A 22,595-nucleotide genomic window follows, 5' to 3' on the forward strand; every position below is an offset into this window, starting at 1 on the left:
TAGAAACCAATTATGAGTGAGTACATCCCATGTTCATCTTTTTGGGTCTGGGTTACCTCGCTCAGGATAGTGTTTTCTATTTCCATCCATTTGCATGCAAAATTCGAGAAGTCATTGTTCAAATGGCCAAAAGACACTTAAGGTCATGCTCAACCTCCTTAGCGATCAGGGAAATGCAAATCAAAACAACTTTGAGATATCATCTTACACCTGTCAGAATGGCTAAAATCAAAAACACCGATGACAGCCTTTGCTGGAGAGGCTGTGAAGAAAGGGGTACCCTCATCCATTGCTGGTGGGAATGCAATCTTGTGCAACCACTTTGGAAATCAGTGTTTTGGTTTCTCAGGAAATTCGGGATCAACCTTCCCCTGGACCCAGCAATACCACTCTTGGGAATATACCCAAGAGATGCCCTATCATATGACAAAAGCATTTGGTCAACTATGTTCACAGCAGTATTATTTGTAATAGCCAGAACCTGAAAACAACCTAGATGCCCTTCAATGGAAAAATGGATGAAGAAAGTGTGGAATATATACACATTAGAGTACTATGCTGCCATAACATCAAATTTAACAAGACTACAAGTTCATGCAATTCAATGAACTGTAGTAAAATCAGAATTGACATTCAGAACAGAGGCTGTTCACAATGAATTTTATTCTTTCAGTTCTGAAGATATTTTATGCACTTATCTACCAAGAAAAAGATCCATGAAAGAATTTGAACTAGTATAACAGTTGGGTCCAGGAATGAAATAATGCAGTATTATGGAAAAACTATTTTTAATTTGTTTGAGAGATATCCTGACCTTTTCCACAAAGGTCATATTAAATTGCACCCCCATCAACACAGAAAAGTTCCTGTTTTGCCACATCTTCTTCCAAATTGACTTTCAGATCTGTTGTTGATAGCCATTCTTACTAGGTTGATATGGAATCTCAAAGTAGTTTTAATATATATTTTCCTGATCGCAAGATATATTAACATCTTTTAAAATATTTGTTGGTTACTTACATTTATTTTGAAACCTGATTCTTCAATTCAATTGCCCATGTGTTGATTGGAACTTGCATTTTCTTCCTATTTAATTTTCACAATTTTTTGTAATTTCTGGATATTAGTCCCTTGTGAAGCTGCTCAAGATTTTCTTTCATTTTTATGCTGTCTATTAACAGTTTCGATTGTTTCCTTTACTATACATAAACTTTTATCTTCAAACAGTCACATCTGTTAACACTTGAAGTTAGTTCTTTTGTTTCTGATGATCCATTTAAAATCTCTTGCCTGACCGTGTGCCTTGTGTTTTCTTTAAAAAAAAAAAAAAAAAAATCAGTGTTTCAGGTTTGAAATAGAGTTTTTGATACATTTTGATTTGATTTTGTAAAACATGAAAGATATAATTCTAACTCTATTTCTTAAAGACAAAAACCTAGTTTTGCCAGCATTATTTGGTAAGTATGCTAATCTTATTTCCAAAATACATTTTTTGTCTCATTTGTCAAAATTAAGTGGGCATGGCTTTGATGTTTCATTTCCTAGCTTTCTATTTTATTTCATTGGTCTACCTGCCTATTTTTGTGCCAATACTGGGCTATTTTTTCCTTTTATCACTATAACTCTATAGGATAATCCGAGTATTTCAATACTCACCCTCAAATATCCTATCCTTCCACAGTGTGCCTACTTTTCAGATTTGCTTGGCTTATTTATGATCCCTTCTGGTTCCGTGTAAATTCTTGATTTTTTTTTCTAAACCTGGGGAATGAAACTTTGAAATTTTGATAAGTATTGCATTAATTTTGTTAATTTATTTTGGTAATATATATGTTCTCAGCATTACTTTTGCCTTTCCATGAGTGTGTCATGTTATTTTATCCCTTATCATCTGTGTTTTCCTTTATCAATATATTCAAATCTTCATTGTAGAGACCTTTCATGTCTTTGATTAAATACATTCCTAAATAATTAATCTAGGGGAGTTAGTTTTAATGTAATATGTCTTTCTAGTTTCTTTCTTAGAGTGTGGATAATTGGCATAAATGAAGAGTACTGGTATATATATATGTGTGTGTGTGTATATATATATATAATACATATTTCTGTGTTGATTAGGTATGAGGATTTTCTTGCAGACACATAGTCTTTTCAGTAAAGAATCATGTCAGCTACAAATGGGAATTATTCTTATCTCTTTCTTTCTTATTGCTATCCCTTTCATGTATTCTCTTTTCTAATTACTGTAACCAGCTTTGAAGATCATTTTGAATAAAAGAGGAGAGAATAGATACACTAATTTCATTTCTGCTGTGCTAGTGGGATTTTGTAGAGTAACCTGAATGTATAGAATCAATTTTTCTGTCTCTGTCTCCCCCACTTTCAGAGTGATACAGAGAAAGACTGAGAGAAAGTCACTTTATTAGGAATACGTACAGGTTGTGGTCCAGCTTGTCCAGTAGTGGCCATCTATGTACTGAAGGTCCAAGAATCCAATAATTGTTCAGGTCTGAAAGCTGGACATGTCAGCTAGTCTTCAGTATATGCTCAAATCCTGAAGAAGTAAGCTGTAATTCCAGAGAAGAAGTGACTTGCTAGAAAGGCAAAAACAAATAGGCCTAGAGTAAAAGGTTCCTTCTTTCATCTCCAGATAAAAGCTTTCAAGACAGTGTGGCCCAGATTAGAGGTGAGACTTCCCAGCTCACAAGATCTGAATTAAAGGTGTGTCTTCCTACCTCCAAGATCCAACATTTGTGGAGGATCTGACACAGACCCATGCAGGTTACGTCTCTGTGAACCCATATGAGCCCTACTTAGTTGATTCAGCAAGCCTTATTCTCCTGGTGTCCTCCCCTCTGACAATCTTTCCTTCCCCTCTTCCATAAAGTTCCTCAAGATCAGAGGGGAGGGACCCAATGGCGATCTCCAATTTAGACTCTCTCTATACATAATGTCTGGTTTAAGCATTCTAAACATCTCTCAGTATATTAAATTGTTTATTTTTATTGATGACTGACTAAATAAATTAAAAGGAATAGTTATGTCTTATAACTCAGTATATTGTTGCAAATACATATGCTTATTTTTTTTAAAGATTAAATATTCATTCTTCAAGGAAAATCCTTTAAATCCCTGAAATATGTTCACTGACATTTGATAAATTACTTAAGATACCTACAATGGAATAAAGCATAGTATATTATAAATAAATAACACAATCTATCAAATAACGAGATATTTTGAATGCTGCTAGATTTCTTCAATCCCCAGATTGAGAAATTCTATAAGGTACATGTGTCTTCATTATTTAAATCTTAAAAATTTATTTGGAATTGTGATAAAATAAAGTCAGTGACTACTACGCTCAAACCACTGAGAGCTATGAAAGCAGAGTAAAAACGTGTGTTCCTGAACACTAGATTCAAATTAAAGTAAGTCTGACTAAAGAGCCAATCTCTGGCGGTATTTAATTCCCCAGCCCATATACCTTTCCCAGATTGTTTTGAAGATGAATAAATATACCTATTCAACTCAATAAGCATAAATTTAGGCTGAAATTTCAGTGATTTACTGAATGGAAAATAAAATTATAACCAATGTAGGTAACAGTTTTTCTTGTTTTGAGGGGACAAGGTAAACAACAATTTTGTGTTGGAGAGAAGCATGCAATTCATGAGATAAAAGGGAGAAGAAAGATATTCTATACATTTTGTAGTGTAAAATTTTATTATTAAAGGTTCATTTGAAAGAGGGGGTTTTCCAAAATACATTAAGTTATTGAGATGAGAGTAAACTGTTGGAGACACCACCATGGACAAAACTATCACAGTGTATCTGTCTTAAGCCTGTCCAAGTTACAGGAAGCTACAACATATCATTTCATTAATTATTATTCAATACTATATTAGGAGGACCCTGCTTTCAAGGAAATTTTATAAGACACTTATAAAATCATTTTAGCATTTGATTAGTATAATAAAAATCTTGATTTGAGGCCTGAGAAGACTTTTCTGTGCTACTAAAGCACTAAGAGGCTAGGACTTCTGAGAACCCATGTAAAATGCCAAGTATGCTCCATGGCCGTCCTCTTATTTTGGCCTCAGGAACAGGGTTTCCCATAGTAATCTGGCCAGTGAGACTAGCAGTATATCTGCGTGCTGGATTTGGATAATACACCAGCCTCAAAAGAACAAGGCAGAGAGTCATGGAAGCAGCTTTGAAATCATCTTCTGGAAGATTGCCAGCATCACTCTGAGGCTCAGTTTTGCTTGGACCCACACGTACATGTGCAGCCCCGTACATTCCACACCTACTCACACAAGAACATGCAGACAAATATTCACATATACCAAACTAACACTAAAAGAAATAGAAAAGGCTTGTCTTGGGGATATAAACATAGTCAAATGTATTCTGAATTCCCCCAAAGTTAGTATTAAAAATGATCGAGGCAAATGTTATCATTAAATAAAAAGTAAATGAAAATGTTAGAATATGAGGTATCAAAACATTTCATTTCATAACACACATACACACATAGGCACACACACACACACTGCAGGGATGCCCCATATTGTTTAAAATCCATGAGTGAAGTGATTGTGGTTCAATAAAATGAAAAGGAACTAAGAAATCCCACAATTTCCTGTGATCTTTTCTAAAAAGTCAAAGCAATGTATTGACCTTTTGTCACTATTTCAGGCTGTGCTCTGAAAGGGCTAAGATTGGTTTCATCTTGAGACAAACATTTCTTTCATCTCCTACGTCATCTCATTGGGGTTGGATTTGGTACTGAAGATGCCTTTCATCATGAAGATCTGTTTGATCCTTGAGAAGTGCACTTGTCAGGCTGTTGACTCTTCACAGAGGACCTCTGCCCATAAACCAATGAAAACAAAAGTCTCAAAAATGCCTTCTAGCTGCACAACTTTGCCAGTACTGTCCACTTTTTCCTTGTGATAATAGTTATTATAGCAGAAATAATATAATGCTTTATTTTAGTTTTGATTTCCATTTAATTGATTCATCTGTGATGTTGAACATTTTCCATGCATTTATTATTTTCCCACGAACACATCTATGGATTATTTGACAACTAAAACCTTTTGATGTTCTTATTAACATTTCATCCTACCCTTTGTTGTTTTTTCCCAATTTAAAAAAATAATAAGCCAATCATCACCTAGTATTCATACATTTTATTTATGTTAATAAAACAGGTTTTGAGAGGAGTCTTCTCAACCTGCATATTAAATTATATAATTAACTTTCTCCTCAAAACTTGTTTACATCTGTGTTGCATTAAATCATATTTTCCATCATTCAACAGCACCCTGGGTAAATTATAATCTGTTGGTTATAGACTGCTGTTAAAATTCCCTAACTTTTCACTCTTCTATCCCTCAGAATCTCAAATTTAAAGTCCTCTTCCCTTGGGACAGGATCAATATTTGGACTAAGGACTTGTAAACAGATACAAATGCAGGCATGCTCCACTCCCATGATTAGTTAAACTTATTTGAACTTTTCAACAAACATATCAAATTTACATGTTGGTAGCATGCTACAATGTGAAAAGTCACTTTTATTATCCAGAAAGTGGACAGGTTAGTACTGAGGGGGAATGTCTGTTGTCTTAACACTGAACATTGGAACTGCTGAAGTGAAACTCATTTTTAATTTTTAAATACCCCAAGGTAAAAATATCAAGAAAGTCAAATACCCAAACATATAGAAACTTTGAGCGTTGCTGAAATTTCTACAGAGTGCTGAAGAAGACACATATACAGTGACTTTTGGAGGAACATAAGAAGATAATATAAAGCAATACATTTATATGTGTTCACAAATATAATATTTAAGGGGTGAGTGTTGCTGGGGTCTTATTCTTGTAGTCCAGGTTGGCCTGTAACTTACTTTTTAGACCAGGCTGGCTTTGAATTTATAGCCACAGTCCAAAGAGAATATAAATGTAGGCATGAGTCACCTTCCCTGAACAAACAATATTTTTTAATGCTACCAGTTTCAAACAAATGAAACTCATTCACAAGGCTGATATCTAACAAAAATCATGGACAAGTGAATGCTAACCAGTATTACATTTTTCCCACATTGATGCCTCAGCTGGTGATGCTGCATTCTAGCAGTCATGGGGATTGCTATTTCTTTCTCATATTTTCTACATATGAATCCGTGGTAGACACACTACTGTGTTCTGACTGGAAATTGATCCTGAAGCTACGCAGAAGCATGAACATTACAAAGAAGCCACAGGAGAGAAGAAGAGCATCATGGGAAATTCAATCTTAAAAGAGAATGGAAAAGTTAACTGCATATGCATGAGTGTAATCTTCCAGTCCTAGTGATGTCCAATAGGTTCTCATCAAAAAAATTACTAATATTTTTGCTTGAAGGCAAATTACTCCTGAAATAGCTATATTTTTAAAAAATACGCATGTACTTTCAAAACTGTCTCTATACTTTATCAAAGTTTTCAAAATGTAAAGCATGAATTTTCCAACTACTCACTTTATAGAGTCCATGTATAAAACTTAATAATTCACATTTTTATATTTCTAAGTCTCTCATTGAGTCTTCAATCTTACATATTACTAACTCATCACATGCTACCAGATTTTACATGATATATTGACTAGCTTGAGTCAACTTTATCAAGCTAGAGTTATCTGAGAGGATAGAATCCCAATAGAAAAATGCCTTCATAATATTGGCCTGTAGTCAAACTTGTAGGGAATTTCCTTAGTTAGTGATTGATGTGGGAGACCAAGAATATTGTACATAGCACCCACCTCCCCCACGAGCAAGCCAGTAAGCAGCATTCCACCTTGGCATCTCCATCAGTTCCTGCATGGAGATAACTAGCCTGTTTGATTGCATACCATGGTTTCCTTTGATTACGAACAATGTTGTAGAAATGTAAATGGGGAGAACCCTTTTCTTCCCAAGTTTCTTTGAGACATGGTGTTTCATAACAGCAATGGAAACACTAACTAAAACAGCTGGTGACCAATGACTGATGGAGAGATGATAGAGATAGAGATAGATAGATAGATAGATAGATAGATAGATAGATAGATAGATAGATATAGATATTACCTACATATAATACATTTGTTCCCTCTCCGTGCCATTCACTTCCAGGGTTTGATATAATAAAAAGAGGAATAGAAATTTAATGCACTGATCTGTGAAACACAAATGATAAAAACCCAGAGACAGATATCAGGGTACAAGCTGAAGATCAGAAAAGTAAAACAGTCAACATCTAGAGAGTTCTTACCTCTACCAAGGCTCGGTGTTGCTGTCCTCAGCATGACTGGAGACTGAGTGCAGACTGAGACCCTGTGCTCCTGTCTTCTCTAGTCTATATTCCTCTTTAGTGCTGCGGTTAAAGAAATGCACCACTGCCACCCAGCCGCTATGACTAACAAGTGTGTGACTGCTGGGATTAAAAGCATGTGACACCAGCTCCTGGCCTGTATGGCTGACTAGTGTTGCTAGCTTTGCACTCTGATCTTCAGGCAAGCTTTATTTACTAAAACATAAAATATCACCATGGATCTGACTAGCTATCTGATATGCTCTATTAGCATTTTAGAATTCTTTTAAAAATACGGAATTAAACTGTATGCTACATATAAATTTAACTAGAGTCTGCATTTTATCCTGGTGTACAATTTAAGTGGCTCACCACAGTGCAATTTATTCTAGGGATTTTTTAATACCTAGGGATTAAAAAAATAAACATTGCAAACTTTTAATCTTTGCTACTCTTAGAAATGCTTATTATGTACCAAGACCAGACTAAATCATCTTATCACATAATAATGGTCGACAGTCAATGTACTTCCACTGGTTACGAAAATGGTTGAAATGGCCCTATTTCATTGATAGCTATACTTTAATATTGATATTACCTCCATAGATAGATATAGATATCCACTCTGTTTTCTATGGTTGCTACATATAATTCTTTGCTTCTCGTTATTCTCCACATAAGACATAAATATTGTTGTACAAGTAATCATTTCTTATTGGCCTCTGAAGTTGCTAGTAGTTATGGATGAATGTATATTCATACACTCCCACATTTTTATACACAGAGATAGAATTGTGAAGAGGAAATTAGTATATTTGCTTTAGTACTAGGAAAATGAATAAAAATAATTACAATTAAGTTTTTAATAATGTTTTTAATAACGATTCATTTTGTGTAGATTGGAGGAAGCCCTGAATGTGTATTATTAACACGAATACAACCATGTCAAGAAGCCCAGTATCCCACCCAGATGCTTGGTAATAACAAACTCTTCTCTGGGTCAGGCTGAGGGAAGTGTCAAAGCCCTTCCATGGCTCATATGCAGATATGACAGTGTATACAGAATGTATCAACTGCAACCTCTTTTTCTGGAATATTTATAACTTAGGTCTTCTCCTTTACAGAGATATCCCTACCAAGATTAGCTAAACATCCCCTCTTGTTCAGCTGTATGTAATAACCCTATCATGTTATTCAATTGTATACAATAGCCCGGCATCTTCCATTGGGGGAGATATAAAATAAATACACTGGATTCTAGGCTGTTGCTCTTGAACGCCATCAAAGTTCACTTGGTCCTCACCCTGGTTAGGTCAATCGCTAAGCCATGAAAGGTCTCAGCATATCATAATCTAGCTACTTAAATTGAAGGCGAGACTGCAATATGATACTAAACTGCAAAATCTGGAATATAATTTATGCATATATGGCTTCAGCTCAGTCTAGGTGAGTAGACAATAATGTAAGCAAAGGAAAGATAGTCCAAATGTACTAGGTCAGTTCTGTGATGCCCAGAAATCAAGGCTGTGAGACAGAGGTTTTTGGATTTGAGGGCAGCCTGAGATAAAGAGTGAGACCTTTTCTCAAAACCAAATAGGCGAAAATACTAAAGTTAATTTAATAGCTTTGTGTTCGATATAGATAACAGTATGAAAAAAAAATAACCTTTGATCAACAATACTGTGCTGCCTGCAAAATATGCTAGGGCAACAGTTGGCACCAAGCTTGCGGGAGTAAGCCACTCACATCAAATTTCTTCATGTAGCAAGAAGTGATAATAATCGTCTGTAAAAAATAAAGACAGTAGTGCTAATGTTTTAAAAGGCCCTTTGCTATACTTGTTCACACAAATCATTTATTATTTTAGATTTCAGTACAAGAATACGGCTGTTCAAACTCTTAAATGGCCAAATTGGAGCTCTGACAGCGAATTGAGAGACCAGATGACAGGCACATAGAGAGCAGAAACTTTCAAGTCAGGAGTACTACCGCTATTGTGATAGACTCTGGTTTAGCTCCAAGTGTAACCATGCTAAGTAGTACATTATCCTTACTTTATAGAAAATTTGACCTTATGCTGCAAATAGAAAGAAAACTTATCCCCAAAGAAAAAATGTTCAAATATTCTGTCAGACATTTGCCGGTGAAAGTCAAAGCATTTATTTTTATTATGATTATTGACTATCTGTTTAATACTGCAGGATTTGTTTGACAAACATGCCATCGAGTATAAAAATATATGATAGTATACTTACACCAATATATGTATTTAAGTGGGACAAGGTTGAAACGTCTCATAGGGATATACTTCTTCTGAGAAACATTTGACTTTAATTTCATCTGAATCACACAAGATAAGTGCTTTTACTTGTATTTCACTGAAAAATGTGGATAATTTCGGAAGTTGTAAATTTAGTGGTTCTTATTACGTTTTTACGATATGCTAATTCACACGTGGAATCATACTGTGAGGCATGGCAAAGCCCTGTCCTATCTGTGGTCTCTGTTCAGATGCCTTTCTGCCCTGAGATTAGAAAGTGTGCAGCTTGACAATTGTAAATACAATATACATTAAAAATATGCAAGTCTGTAGACTGGGAACTAGTGACACACCCCTTTAATCCCAGCACTCCAGAGGCAGAGACAGGCAGGTTTTTGTGATTTTGCAGCCAACCAGGTCTACAGAGTGAGTTCCAGGATAGTCAGGGTAGTTAGAGGTTACACAGAAAAGCCCTTGTCTCAAAACAACAACAACAACAAATAGTCAAAAAATTAAACAAAACAAAAAGCTCAAGTTAAAAGTTGCCATATGGTCACTACTGGGCATATACACGAATGGTTCTATGTCCTGTTACAGAGATATTTTCACACCCATGATTATCACCCCCTTCTTCCCAATAACAAGCAAATGGAATCAAACCCATCAACAGAGGAAGGTCTAATAACCTATGCTACATATACATAATGGGACTTTGTACAGCCACAAAATAAAAAATAAATAAATAAAACTATAAATTTTCCAGGAACATGGTTGTATTACTGAAAAATATGATAGTAAGTAAGCTTAGAACTAAAAAACAGAGCATGGCCTCACACATACATGGATACTAACTTCTAGTATTTATGTGTGTGTGTTTATGTGGGATTGATTTTGTGTACAGGTTAGTAAACCAAAAAGGGGCCCATGAGAAAGGAGAAAGAGGCTTTAAGGAAAGAGTTATGCAGAGTAATAGGACAACACGCAATATGACGGTGGAGAAGAACTTGGCAGGCAGAAGGGTATACGCAAAGTCTAGGGATTGGAGCAGAGAGACAGGGTAGAGAAATATTGAGGGGATTACCCACAGCTGCGGATAAAAATGCTTTAAGGAAGCCAGTTTAATTATACACTAATTAAACATTACAAGAATATTTCAAAAGGGAGGGATAATATACTAAAATCCATGTCGTAAAAATAGTCAGAAATGCATATAAAACTCTATTTTTCAAATTTGTGTCACATATTAAAATTGGATGTTACTTATATGGCTCTGTCTATTTGGGTTTTTACAAAATATTCGTGGCGACATTGCTCATAAACCACAAAACTTTCACAGTTCAGGAGAATGAAAAGTCCAAAAATCAATCAACCAGCTAAAAGTAAGGTATCTGTGAAAGTTCTCTGATATGGAGAGATAGATGCACAGGTTTAAAGGAATAACTAGTAAGTTAATCCTCGAATGTAAAAACATAAAAACCAGAAGGAATTTAAATTTTTCTAAAGACTTTTTCCTAAATATTTATTTGATTATCTGTGTAACAGATAAGTTAAGAAAATCTTTGTTAATGATTTCTTTATTCACATAAATATATATTAAGCAGTTACTCTTCATGAATATTTAGAGATTTTAGAGATGTGAATAAGACCAGGATGTACTATCATAGAATTCACAGTAGGGAAGGAAAATGACATTTTTTAATAGTAAAATCAATGCATAGTTAATACAAATTTCACTAGTGGTGATTGCTATAGGAAAATAACAAAGACAGGTAAGACAATAAATAACAGCCTGTTTATACAGGATGTTTTGAGATCCAAGAAGGTGACTACAACATAATCTTATTTAAGTATTTTCTCACATGAGGGTCTTTCCTTTCTGATTATTCTATCTTGTATCTTCTTGACATTAAAATAGGGAGGACACAAAACCTTTGACACCTTAAATTTAATATAATTTACTGCACAAATAATGATCTACAGCATTGGAAACCCCCAAATAAGCACAAAATCATAGGACTCTAGAGCACAGAGAGATCCTCCAGCCTTTAAAGACAGAAAATGAAGGTGAAATGTAGACAGATTGATGCTATTTTTCTTATTTGAATTAATTGACTATATGTGTATAAAATTTGTTTGTGGTTTTTATGACCTTGTAGGTAATGTCCTACCTCTCATATATCCTTTTATATTCTGGTGTCAGTGTAAAGTATATTTCAAGGCTATTTTTCATCCTCCTTTCAATTGGCTAATTCTTTACTCTTTCATTTGTTACTTGTTTCCAGAAATTGTGCACTTCTTTCATAAATTGAAATAATATAACAATGTGACATAATGTAATGAATGGTCAATGATCCTAACTGAGGAAACTGTCATATTAGAGATTCTTGCCTAACATAGAGAAGCCTTGCCTTCCCCCTACTTATATTTCCATATTTCTAAAATGACAGGAATAAAAGGAACTTGATGGTTTTGAATGATTTGGTCAAATAAAAAAGGTGAATTGGAAATTACAAAGTCAAACCTGAGGCCAGTGAAAGGTCTTCATAATTAATCAACATAGCAGAGCTATTACAACATCATCATTATTATCTTTAAGCATTGACCTCAGCAAGCTCATACCTCTTCAAGAATCACTGTATCTGTTAAACTTTGGTTATATGATAAGTCTCTGGGAGTATTTTGCTGGCCCCTTATGGTCATTATAGTTATGGTAAGATCACAACACATATTGTTTTATTGTTTTCCTTAAGGCAGTATTTAAAAGTATTCATTAAAGAATCTCTATTATGTCACAGAATGCAGTGGTGAGATCTTTGTATTTAAAATTCTAGTGTTATACATGTTAAAATTGCTTTATATTGGTTACTTTTATCAGTGACTAAATGATTGAAACCAATATAATTCCATATGTATCTTCATGTTTTAATTTTTATTTCTTGTTTTGGATTTTTTAGACAGGGTGATGAAGGTCAGCTTAGCCAAACTCACTATGTAGCTGAAGCTAGTCTTCAACCCTTGACTTGAGGGAATATTTCTCATTCATCAAATCCTTGGATTACAAAATGAGCCACCATATTTTGAATCATATTAACATATATATGTATACATATATATGTATATATATATATACACACATGTTTGCACATTTATGTGTTCATGTCAAAATATAGATGTGGAGACAGCAAGTTAAGTTGATGTGTTATCCTCTATAAATCTCCTCTTTATAATTTTTTATTAGTTCTTTGAGGCTTTCAGACAAGCTTTGCATGTATTACCCTTCCCTACCCCAATGTTTCCCAGATCTGCTTTTTTTCCCTTCTCTTTCAACCTGTTCATATTTTCCCATCAATATTTGTGCTGTTCAAATATTCTTTAATTTGTGTTATTCAACTGAATTTTGATCCAGTTATCATGAGCAAAAGTTTAAGAGAAAATTGACCCTTTCTCCTCCAGTAGTTAAGAATTATCATTGTCTTTTAGGCTTTGGGTCAAACTTCATGCCCAGCTTCCCTCTGAAGGCTGAGATTTGGCATGTCTTGAGCTTACACAGGTCTTGTGCGTGCTATAATTGCTGTGAGTTCATATGTGCAGCTATCGTACTGTGTCCAGAAGATACTCTCTCTTTGTAATCACCTACAACTTTTGGCTCCATAATGATTCCTGGGCCTTTGGAGGAAGATAAGATATGTTTCTTCAGGTGTTTGATTCACTTGGACTTGAGTTTTGGGCAGAATGATAGTTATGGATCTATTTGCATTCTTCTGCATACCAGCATCCACTTAGACCAGCACAATTTGTTGAATATGCTTTCCTTTTTCTATTGTATAATTTTGGCTTTTTTGTTAAAAATTGGAAGTTCATAGGTGTGTGGATTCATGTATGAGTGTTCAATTCCATTGATCTACCTGTCCATTTGTGTGGCAATATCATGTGTTTTTTTATTACTATCTCTGTAGAAGAACGTGAAATTAGGGATAATGGAACTCTGGATGTTCTTTTATTGTACAGGATTATATTAATTATCCTGAGTTTTTTCCACATAAATTTATATTGTTCTTTCAATATCTGCAAATAATACATTAGGATTTTTAATGGTAATTTGCATTGAATGGCTTAAGAAAATGTGGTACTAGAAATAGTTGGTTATTCCCATGACATTTGTGCCATTATTGCACCAGTAAGCATGCTTTATTTAGCCTGTTGTCATTTTAGATCACAGAGTTTACACATGAAAAATATGTTGATAACATTTCTTATACAGGCATAATCATAACACTTTATAATACTATGAAAACTACACAATAGGGATGATGTTTATATGTCAGATTCAGTTTGATTTCTCCACATTGAGTCAAGCACATAGTATCTTCAACAATAGGATCCTATTGTTAAGTAAAATAACCAATAAAATTGACTATATTCTGTAATGTTGGGGCCTTTGACACATCACTGACCAACAGCTACAAGAAGAGTAACCCATTCCAAGTTCTGGTAATTTTTATTAGTCTCTGGTTTCATTATAGGATAACATAGGATAACTCCATTTTGACTTTTTAATGTGTGTGTAAAAATACATTTTAGTAGCCATGTGAATTTTTTAGGGTTCCATGTGAACTTTTAGTATTTATTTTTTAATATTTATTTTTCCCTCTCAATTTCCATCTTCTACTTGGCCCTCCTCTATACCACAATTTATTTCTTTTTAGTCCATACTTCTATACTGTATTGTTAACCTTTTCTACCTGTAAATTATGCTTCTTCCTTGAGAACACTTTCCTTACTTCTATGGATGTTCTATAGAAAACCTATCTCTGAAGATTTCACAGCTGGTGTCTTAGGGCTTTTATGGTTTCTCTTAGGGTAAAGAGACACCATAGCCATGGCAACTCTTATAAACAAACACATTTTATTGGGACAGCCTTAAATGTCAGAGTTTTACTCCATTATTGTCATTGTAGAGAGCATGGTGGCATGCAGGTAGACATGATGATGGTGAGTAGCTGAGAGTCCTGCATCTGGATCCACAGGCAGCAGGATGAGAAAGAAAGGAAGCCACTGGAACTGGCTTGAGTCTCTGAAACCTCAAAGTCCACACCTAGTGACATACTTGCTCCAAAAAGGTTAACCTGCTCTAAGAAAGCCATGCCTCCTAATAGTGCCACTCCATAGTTACTGAGATTTCCCTATATGAGCTTATGGGCTACTCACATTCAAATGATCACAGCTGGAATCCACATACTAAAGAAAGTATATGACTTTCTTTTTTCTGTGCCTGGGTATGTCGTTATCTATCCCTTTACTTGTGGATGCCATAATTTCATTATTCTTAATAACTGACAAATATTCACTTGTGTAAATATATTACATTTTCTTTATCCATTAATCTATTAATGAATATCTAGATTGTGTCTGTGTCCTGATTATTGTTAATAGAATATCAATGAACACAGCTTAGCAAATATCTCTGTAGTCGGGTATAGAGTCTTTGGGTAAATCTCACTTTTGAATTTTGAAAATTTCAATAAAATTATTGTATTGATATAATGTAAATTTTATTTAATAATGCAATATGTTAGCATGATTGTAACAGTGGTTTAATTTTTACTATACTGTAACAGTGCTAGTTTTATATTAAGACAAAACAAAATGACATGAACACATATCTGTCCAGTTACATCAATATATATTACTCTATAATCTAAAGCACATAGAAGATTCTTGGACTGGGTAAGCATGGAGAAGCTATAAAACAGAGGGCATTTCTGGTGTTATTTTTAATTGTCATAACTTTGGGTGAGAACAGGGTCTTCTGGTATGTAGGATAAGTTTGAGAAACTGTTGTTAATCTACAAATGTAGTGGTTAAAAGCCGCTTACAATAAGTAATTGTGAGACTAAATTATCAGTAACACTAAGTTTAAGATATCTTAGATTAGGAGATTAAAGTCAACGTTTACAATATAAAACAAATTTGAAATACCCAGGTGTAGGTTGAGTGGTAGACTTCTTCAAGAGTTCATTGTTTTTAGTACAGAGCAGGGACCATCTTTCCAAGTGGCTGAAATAAAGGCTATTATTATCCTTGAAAAAAAAATGGCACACCTAACTGATCTTGAAAAAGGCAGACCAACACCTAATTTGAAATTAAATGTGAAAATTAATTAATGTTTATGTATTTTAAAGGGAAAAATTTGAAAAAAAAATGTGGATAACACTTGTAGGGATAGCTGAGAGGTAAATGAGTACAGGCTTTATTACCAACTGAAGTACATATGGTTATTCCAATATGACACTCACCTAGTAATCATCAAATATATCATAAAATATCACACTGGAAGTTAAAGTCATTGCCCAAAATATCTTTTGAGAGAAAGTCCTGCAAAATAATATAATTGCAAGATAATTTCTTGCATTAGAACAATATTAAGACAATTTAAAATTTTAAAGATGTGGACTAATTTTCCTTGTTAAAAGTTCATTAATAAAATTGACTCTGATTAGATGGAATAATGCCTGTATAGATGAACAGTAAGTGTGAAAGTTTACATTAGATAATAAAAGCACTGCTTCAAGCTGTAATATTTTCATATTTCTCGTAAGGAACAATCCTTATGCACCTCTTTCTGGAAATTTGTAGCTAACCTGACTTAGCTCAGCAGAGAGGAGATGGAGAGTAATAAAAAGATATAGTTAAATCCAGAGGAGAGGGACATTTATTGAAAACACAGAGTCATGGAGAAAATAAGCTAACACAAAAGTTTTCTGTTAAGACAAAGTGGAAATTATGAAAACTCTCCTTTTATGCACTCATACCATGTACACAAAAGTATGCAACAATAAATAAATCAACACCAGACCATATCATTTATGGCCTTCATTTTGTGGGTGTATACTTTCACATCCACACAAGACAAAATCTTGTAACAATGCATTTCTGAAACATGTCCTTTCCATGAAGGAATGCTGGAGGAGACAGCTTGCTTGTTCCAGGCCACTTAGCCCTGAAATAATCACCCACAAACTGTATTAATGAAATCAATGCTTGGTCCATTAGCTCTAGCTTCTTACTGGCTAACTCTCACATATTAATTTAACCCATTTCTATTAATCTATGTATCACCATATAGCTGTGGCTTACCGGGTACAGTGTCTGTCTCCAGCAGGGGCTACATGGCTTGTCAATGCCTCCATCTCCTTTCTCACAGCATCCAGCTTAGCTTTCTCCACCTAGCTCTGTTCCCCTACAGCTCTGCTATAGGCCCAAAGCAGTTCCTTTATTTATCAATGGTAATCACAGCATACAGAGGGAATTCCCACATCAAAGGAACATTAGACTTTGTGTGTAAAGTGTGCTCTTATTAGTAAATTATCACATTTCTGAAACTTTCATCTAATACTTGAACAATTATTTTCTAAAATATAAAATGTAAGCTAATATGTTTTGTAATCATTGGCAAGTTTGGAATTAATATATGCAGACTTTCACAATTCCTTGAAATTTAGGTGTTCAGTAAATCCTGGAAAACTGTGAGACACCCCTATCACTCAAAATAAAAGGCTGTAGTCATTCTTTGCCTAATTTTGAATAACCACAATATTTTTTAAATGCCAAAAATGAGCACTCCAATGTAGATCAAAACAGAAAATGAAGTTTATATTTTACAGTGAATTAAATTACTTGATAGTACACCTTTAGCAGAACACCTTAAGTGGCTTTATAAAAACTATGAGATATCTGAAGAATAATGTATACAATTCAATTTAACTTAATCTTCAATTAAAAATAAATATTAATACCATAGCATTATTATTTTCAGAAGCTTAATGGATACAACTGCAAGATAATTTCTTGCAATAGAACAATATTAAGACAATTTAAAATTGTGAAGAGGTAAACCAATTTTCCTTGGGAAGGTTCTTCAGGGAGGCAGCTGGAGTCAACACGGTAAGGGGGCCGTTTCCTTGACTTTCTCATAAGTCTAGGCAAATACAATATTGTGGGGGCCCCAAAGTGTGAGCCTATTTCCACCTTGCCTGAATGTCAGAGTTTCAGCTTGCTCAAAGTTGTTAATAACAAGTGTGGCTACCCACACATCGTGACCTAAGGTGTGGCTGCTTCATGTTTGGGATATCAAGATGACCCATACAGGTAGAACCACACCACCCTGGTGAAAGGTCAGAGAATTCAAGCATAGTTCTGATCCTTCTTTTGAATTAAGAGTTGTGACCTATGGAGTGGCGGCCTTCAGGATACTTGGTCTAGAGTGGGTTCATTGCTTAAACCACAGAATGCTTTCCTCAAGAATTATTGACTTGATGTCTCAAAATATTGAAGCAAGAGTTGTTCTAGCTGTCTTTTGTATCCTGTTACAGCAGTCTTTTGCCTTCTCCCCCTGTTGAATTGGGGTATAAAAGTACATGGAAAATAAAACGCTGGTAGCTTTCAGTATTCACTGAACTCCCTCTACTATCCCATGTTTCTGTTTTATTATTTTCATTTGCATCTTTGTTCTCTTCACTAACTTTTCTTATTCCCATTCTCCTACCCTTGTAAATGGTATACTTGTCAACTGATCTCTGACACAAGATATGATCTTTAGTGTTGCTTTTGTATGCTCTTCTCTCCCAGATTTACTTCTGTGGGTAGCCTCTGGATATTCTTATTTTCATCTGCTTCCATAACGCTCAGATATCATCATCACTATTGGTCACTGAGCAACCTCCACTAAATCCTGCAGTTTTTGAGAAACATCAATCACTTTATTGGCTATTATCACTGTGTTTCATCTTCTCAGCTCATCCACTTCTCTCCTTTCCTATTTTTCCTCTGTAACACTTTCTGAAGCAATTCACTTTCCCCAGGTCACTGCCAAGCGTCTGCCACCACTGCTACAAAACTTAACTGTTGGTACTTAACTTTGCCAAAAATTCCCTGAGTCTTTTAGAGCTCCGCAGCTCTGTTGTGTACTATACTGAAGTGGGAGAAATGGCTTTGCTATTCTCTACTTCATTTTTAATTTTGTTTTACTTCTTAGCAGGGAGTAATACAGTAGATCTGCCAAGCACCCAAAAGTACTGAAACTGCATTTCCTATATTGACAAATAAATCTTTCCAAACCTAGCTGTTTCCAGAAGCATAGTCACAGGGTCATTGGTAGTTTACTAATATGTAAAGCATTGTTGAATGTCTGGTGGTCTTCCTACATTAGAAACACCTAATTGTCATAGTAACATGTAGTAGGCTCCATCAGTTAGGCGGGGCCTTTCTGCTGCTTGGTTCTTCTGTATAACTTTAGAAACAAATTACATGATGTTTGTAATTTAGAAAACTACACACTTACTTTATCCAACATTGTATATGCTCTTATAAAGAAAGACAGCAGAATGTTAACTTTCTAATAATAAAATATAGGAACCACGCTAAAGTTACAATTTAGCCTAACTAATAAGTCACTTTCTCTGAGGAGCACAGGCCAGAGTCAGAACTAGCATAAAACTTCTGCAGATTAACCTGATATTCAGGCTTTGCATCATTTTCAATATACGTCGTAATCGGGAAGACTGATCTGTTAGATGCCGAGGTTCTTCAAACCTAAGGTGTCAGCTAATGAAATTGAGAAAATTTTGGCAAGGTCTCAGAGCTCAGAGGTTTTACAGTTCTGTTGCCCTACTCAGAACTGAATGTCCCTCTCAGGAATAGAAATTGTTTACGGGGCTACCCTTATTAACTTACTTTACTCCTTCAAGATCTGTTTCTTCTCCGTTTCTTCAGGCTGTGCCATTTCTAAGTTTGATGTCAGTCTCTGAGAGCTACTAAAGCTGGCTTCTTACTTTGGTCATGATGCCCATTAAACTAAAAATGGATATTTGTTCTAGTCTGTTGATTCTTCCCTGAATTTACTATAGAAAAGCGGAAAGTATAAAAGCCTCACAGAGATTTGATGCAGAGATTAAAACAACACCTAGAAATGGAAACCTTCAGCCTGACTTCTTACATGTTTTCACACCAAGTAAGACAGAAGACCATGGATGAGCCGAAATGTCAATGCAATTGTGAAAGTGATGGAAAAGTATAATTGTGATGAGATTAGCTATATTTTCAAATAGAAAAACTGAACTGCAGGGTATTACATAGTGCTCTTATTTAAAATTGATAGCAGCCCACAGAAAAGTTTGCATTTTTAAAATGACTTTAATTGGCTCATTTCACACCAGGAAGTCAATGTTTGTTAAATTATTAAGAAAAGATACCATATAATGATATGGGTCAAGTTCTACTATAAAATGTCTTTACAATGAGAAATTCACTATAGCGAATGTATTTTGAATTACAGTGAGTATATTTTGAAGGTATAAGTTTAATAAGCTATAATGCATTGGGGGGCCTTAAATAATAAAGTCAAGAAGCAGGTATTTCAGCATGATGAAGACTTTCCAACAGCCTGCTCAATATTCTCACCACTTCTTATCTCTATTCCTTCCTTTATCAACCTCTGTTCATGCATACACGTATGGTGTAGAAAATGGCTCTTAAAAAGAACACACTTTCCAGTAGAGAACATTGTCATAATCATAATCCCTTATTGCTTAATTAACTAAACAATATTTTTATTAATTAACTAAACCACCAAAGTAACAGGAATAGCACACAAAGAGGACCTACTGCAGATCCAAGCAGGCCCCATGCTTGGCATCTCAGTCTCTGTGAGCCCAAGTGAGCCCTGCTTAGCTGATTAGATGAATAGAAGATATTCTCATTGTATCCTCCATCACCTCTGACTTCTCCACTCCCCCCACTCCTTTCACTGCACTTCCCAATTTCCTAGGGGAGAAACCTGATGGAGACTTCCAATTTAGACTCTCTCTATGAATAATATCTAGCTCTGGGTCTCTGCACCTGCTCCCATCTGCTGCCAGGAAAGCCTCTCTCCTGCAGACCGGAGAAGGCACCAAACTACAAGTGTAGCAGAATAACAGTAGAAACCATTTCATTGAATTTTTCTTTCCTTTTGCCAGTTGTGTCGGTTCTACCACAGGTCTCTGGGCTATTCTGTCTCCAGTTTCTGGCCATCCAGGCAGTGTAGGGCATGGGCTCTCCCATGGTATGGGCCTCAAATTAAACCAAACATTGTTTGTCGACTCCCACAAGTGAGGACGGTTGGACAGTAGCTCCCTTTGTTTAGCTGAAGAAAGAATAGGGAGTTTTTATTTACTGACGAAAAAGTCCTGGAAATGGGAAGTAGGGATGACTGCACAACATTAATACCACTAAGTTGTAAGCTTAAAGATAGCAAATTTAGTTATGATTATTTTACCAGAATAAAAATAAGGATATGGTGATAAAACTGAAAATAAAATTGCATTTTTAACACATACAATATTTCTTCTCCCTTGGCTTCTAGTGAATATTGAGGGAAAAAAAACATGGAAGATATTTAAGATAGGGCCTTGAGGCCAGACAAGATGTGCGCACTGATGTTGTAATGCTTACTCCATTGTAAAGGTAATGGACAGTTTTCTGGTTGAATTTTTATCCAATTCCAAAAGAAGAAATTCTCACTGGCCACTATATACCTGATCAAAGACCCATGGCTGGGGAGGCCATAGGTCCCAGTAGGGAAGCCATTGTTTTGTTGTTTGCTTGTTTGTTTTTGCTAATGGACATAATGTGCCTGCCATATTTTCTTCTAAATAACTATGTTTGTGCCTATAAACTAATGCCACTGTCCACTTTGGTAATAGAAAGTTCTTTTTACATTGGTCAGTGGTGACTGCAGAGACTTATAACTCACCACGGTGCAAAGATTAAGTGACTATTGACCATCCAGCTATAAACAAGACATCTCTCTCACCATTTTCAAGGTTCAGCAAGCATCCCAGAACCAAGAAGACTGCAAGATCTGAAGGACCAGAGGGAAGCAACATGGAATGCTGAATTTCAGGTATGACATGGTCATTATATATTTGAATCACAAAAACTGTGGTTATGGGCACAAGATCTGCACAGGACTGAGCCTGTCAACACCCTGTCAAGGAAGAGAAAGTGTTTCATGGGTCTCACCTTTGTCTATGCCGTTAATGGATAATGGGAGGAAGGAAGATTTTCTTCAACAGTCACTAGTGTGGGACCTATGCTCCTGTAAATCATCCCTTACATGTGATCCTGTAAGCAGCCCTAATGAAACTTTCTGGGCCTTGAGGGGGAGAAGGACAAGTGCAAGAATGAGGAGGAAGAAGAGAAGGAAGAGGAGGAGGAGGAGGAGGAGGAGAAAGAGAGGGAAGGGAGACAGAGACACAAAGCAAGGAGGGGCAGTTGGCAGGAAGGTGATTAGCAACAGTGGAGGGGTGACAAAAGAGGGTAGGTGGTGGAGATGCTAGACATGATTGAAATGCATCATGACTGTGTTTGAAAATGTCAAAGTGAAACCTGTTATCATGTATAATCAATATACACCAACTGAAAAAAAAAGAACATTATCTTCCTAAAAGCCTACATTTTGAAGTTTCTCTTAATTGAAAATTTACATTAAATAAATAAATAAAATAAACTCAGAATTCCATAAGGTAGTATTGTTGTAGGTGCACTAAAGAATCAGTAAAACAAAAAGGGGGACATTAATTTGATGACCCAAATAGTGCCACCAAATATGAATATTTGCAACACTAATGGCATCAGTTTTTACCACCACTGTGTCTTCTCTTCCATTTTAAATTCATGTTTTCTCCTGTTCCTCCCAGTGCCCTTCCTTCTCATAAAATTAACAGAAGTGCTGTGTGACTGCAGTTGAAATAGTTTTAAATGCATATGCATTCACTCGGTGTACTTCTTATTTAACTTCCCACTCGATGCTATTTTAGTCTTTTCTTCACTGATATTGGTAGAAATAACAGACTTTCAAATTTTAAAGAAGTATTCTGTTTACTGTACAGCTCCCAGGCTTCTTTGGACTGATGTTATGATTAAACACTCAAGTTAGAATTGCAAATAAAGGTTACC

Source organism: Alexandromys fortis, unplaced genomic scaffold, assembly GCF_014885135.2.
Source record: "Alexandromys fortis isolate MF-2015 unplaced genomic scaffold, M_Fortis_MF-2015_v1.1 scaffold_2_26212498_36691700, whole genome shotgun sequence".
In the NCBI taxonomy this organism is placed as follows: domain Eukaryota; kingdom Metazoa; phylum Chordata; class Mammalia; order Rodentia; family Cricetidae; genus Alexandromys; species Alexandromys fortis.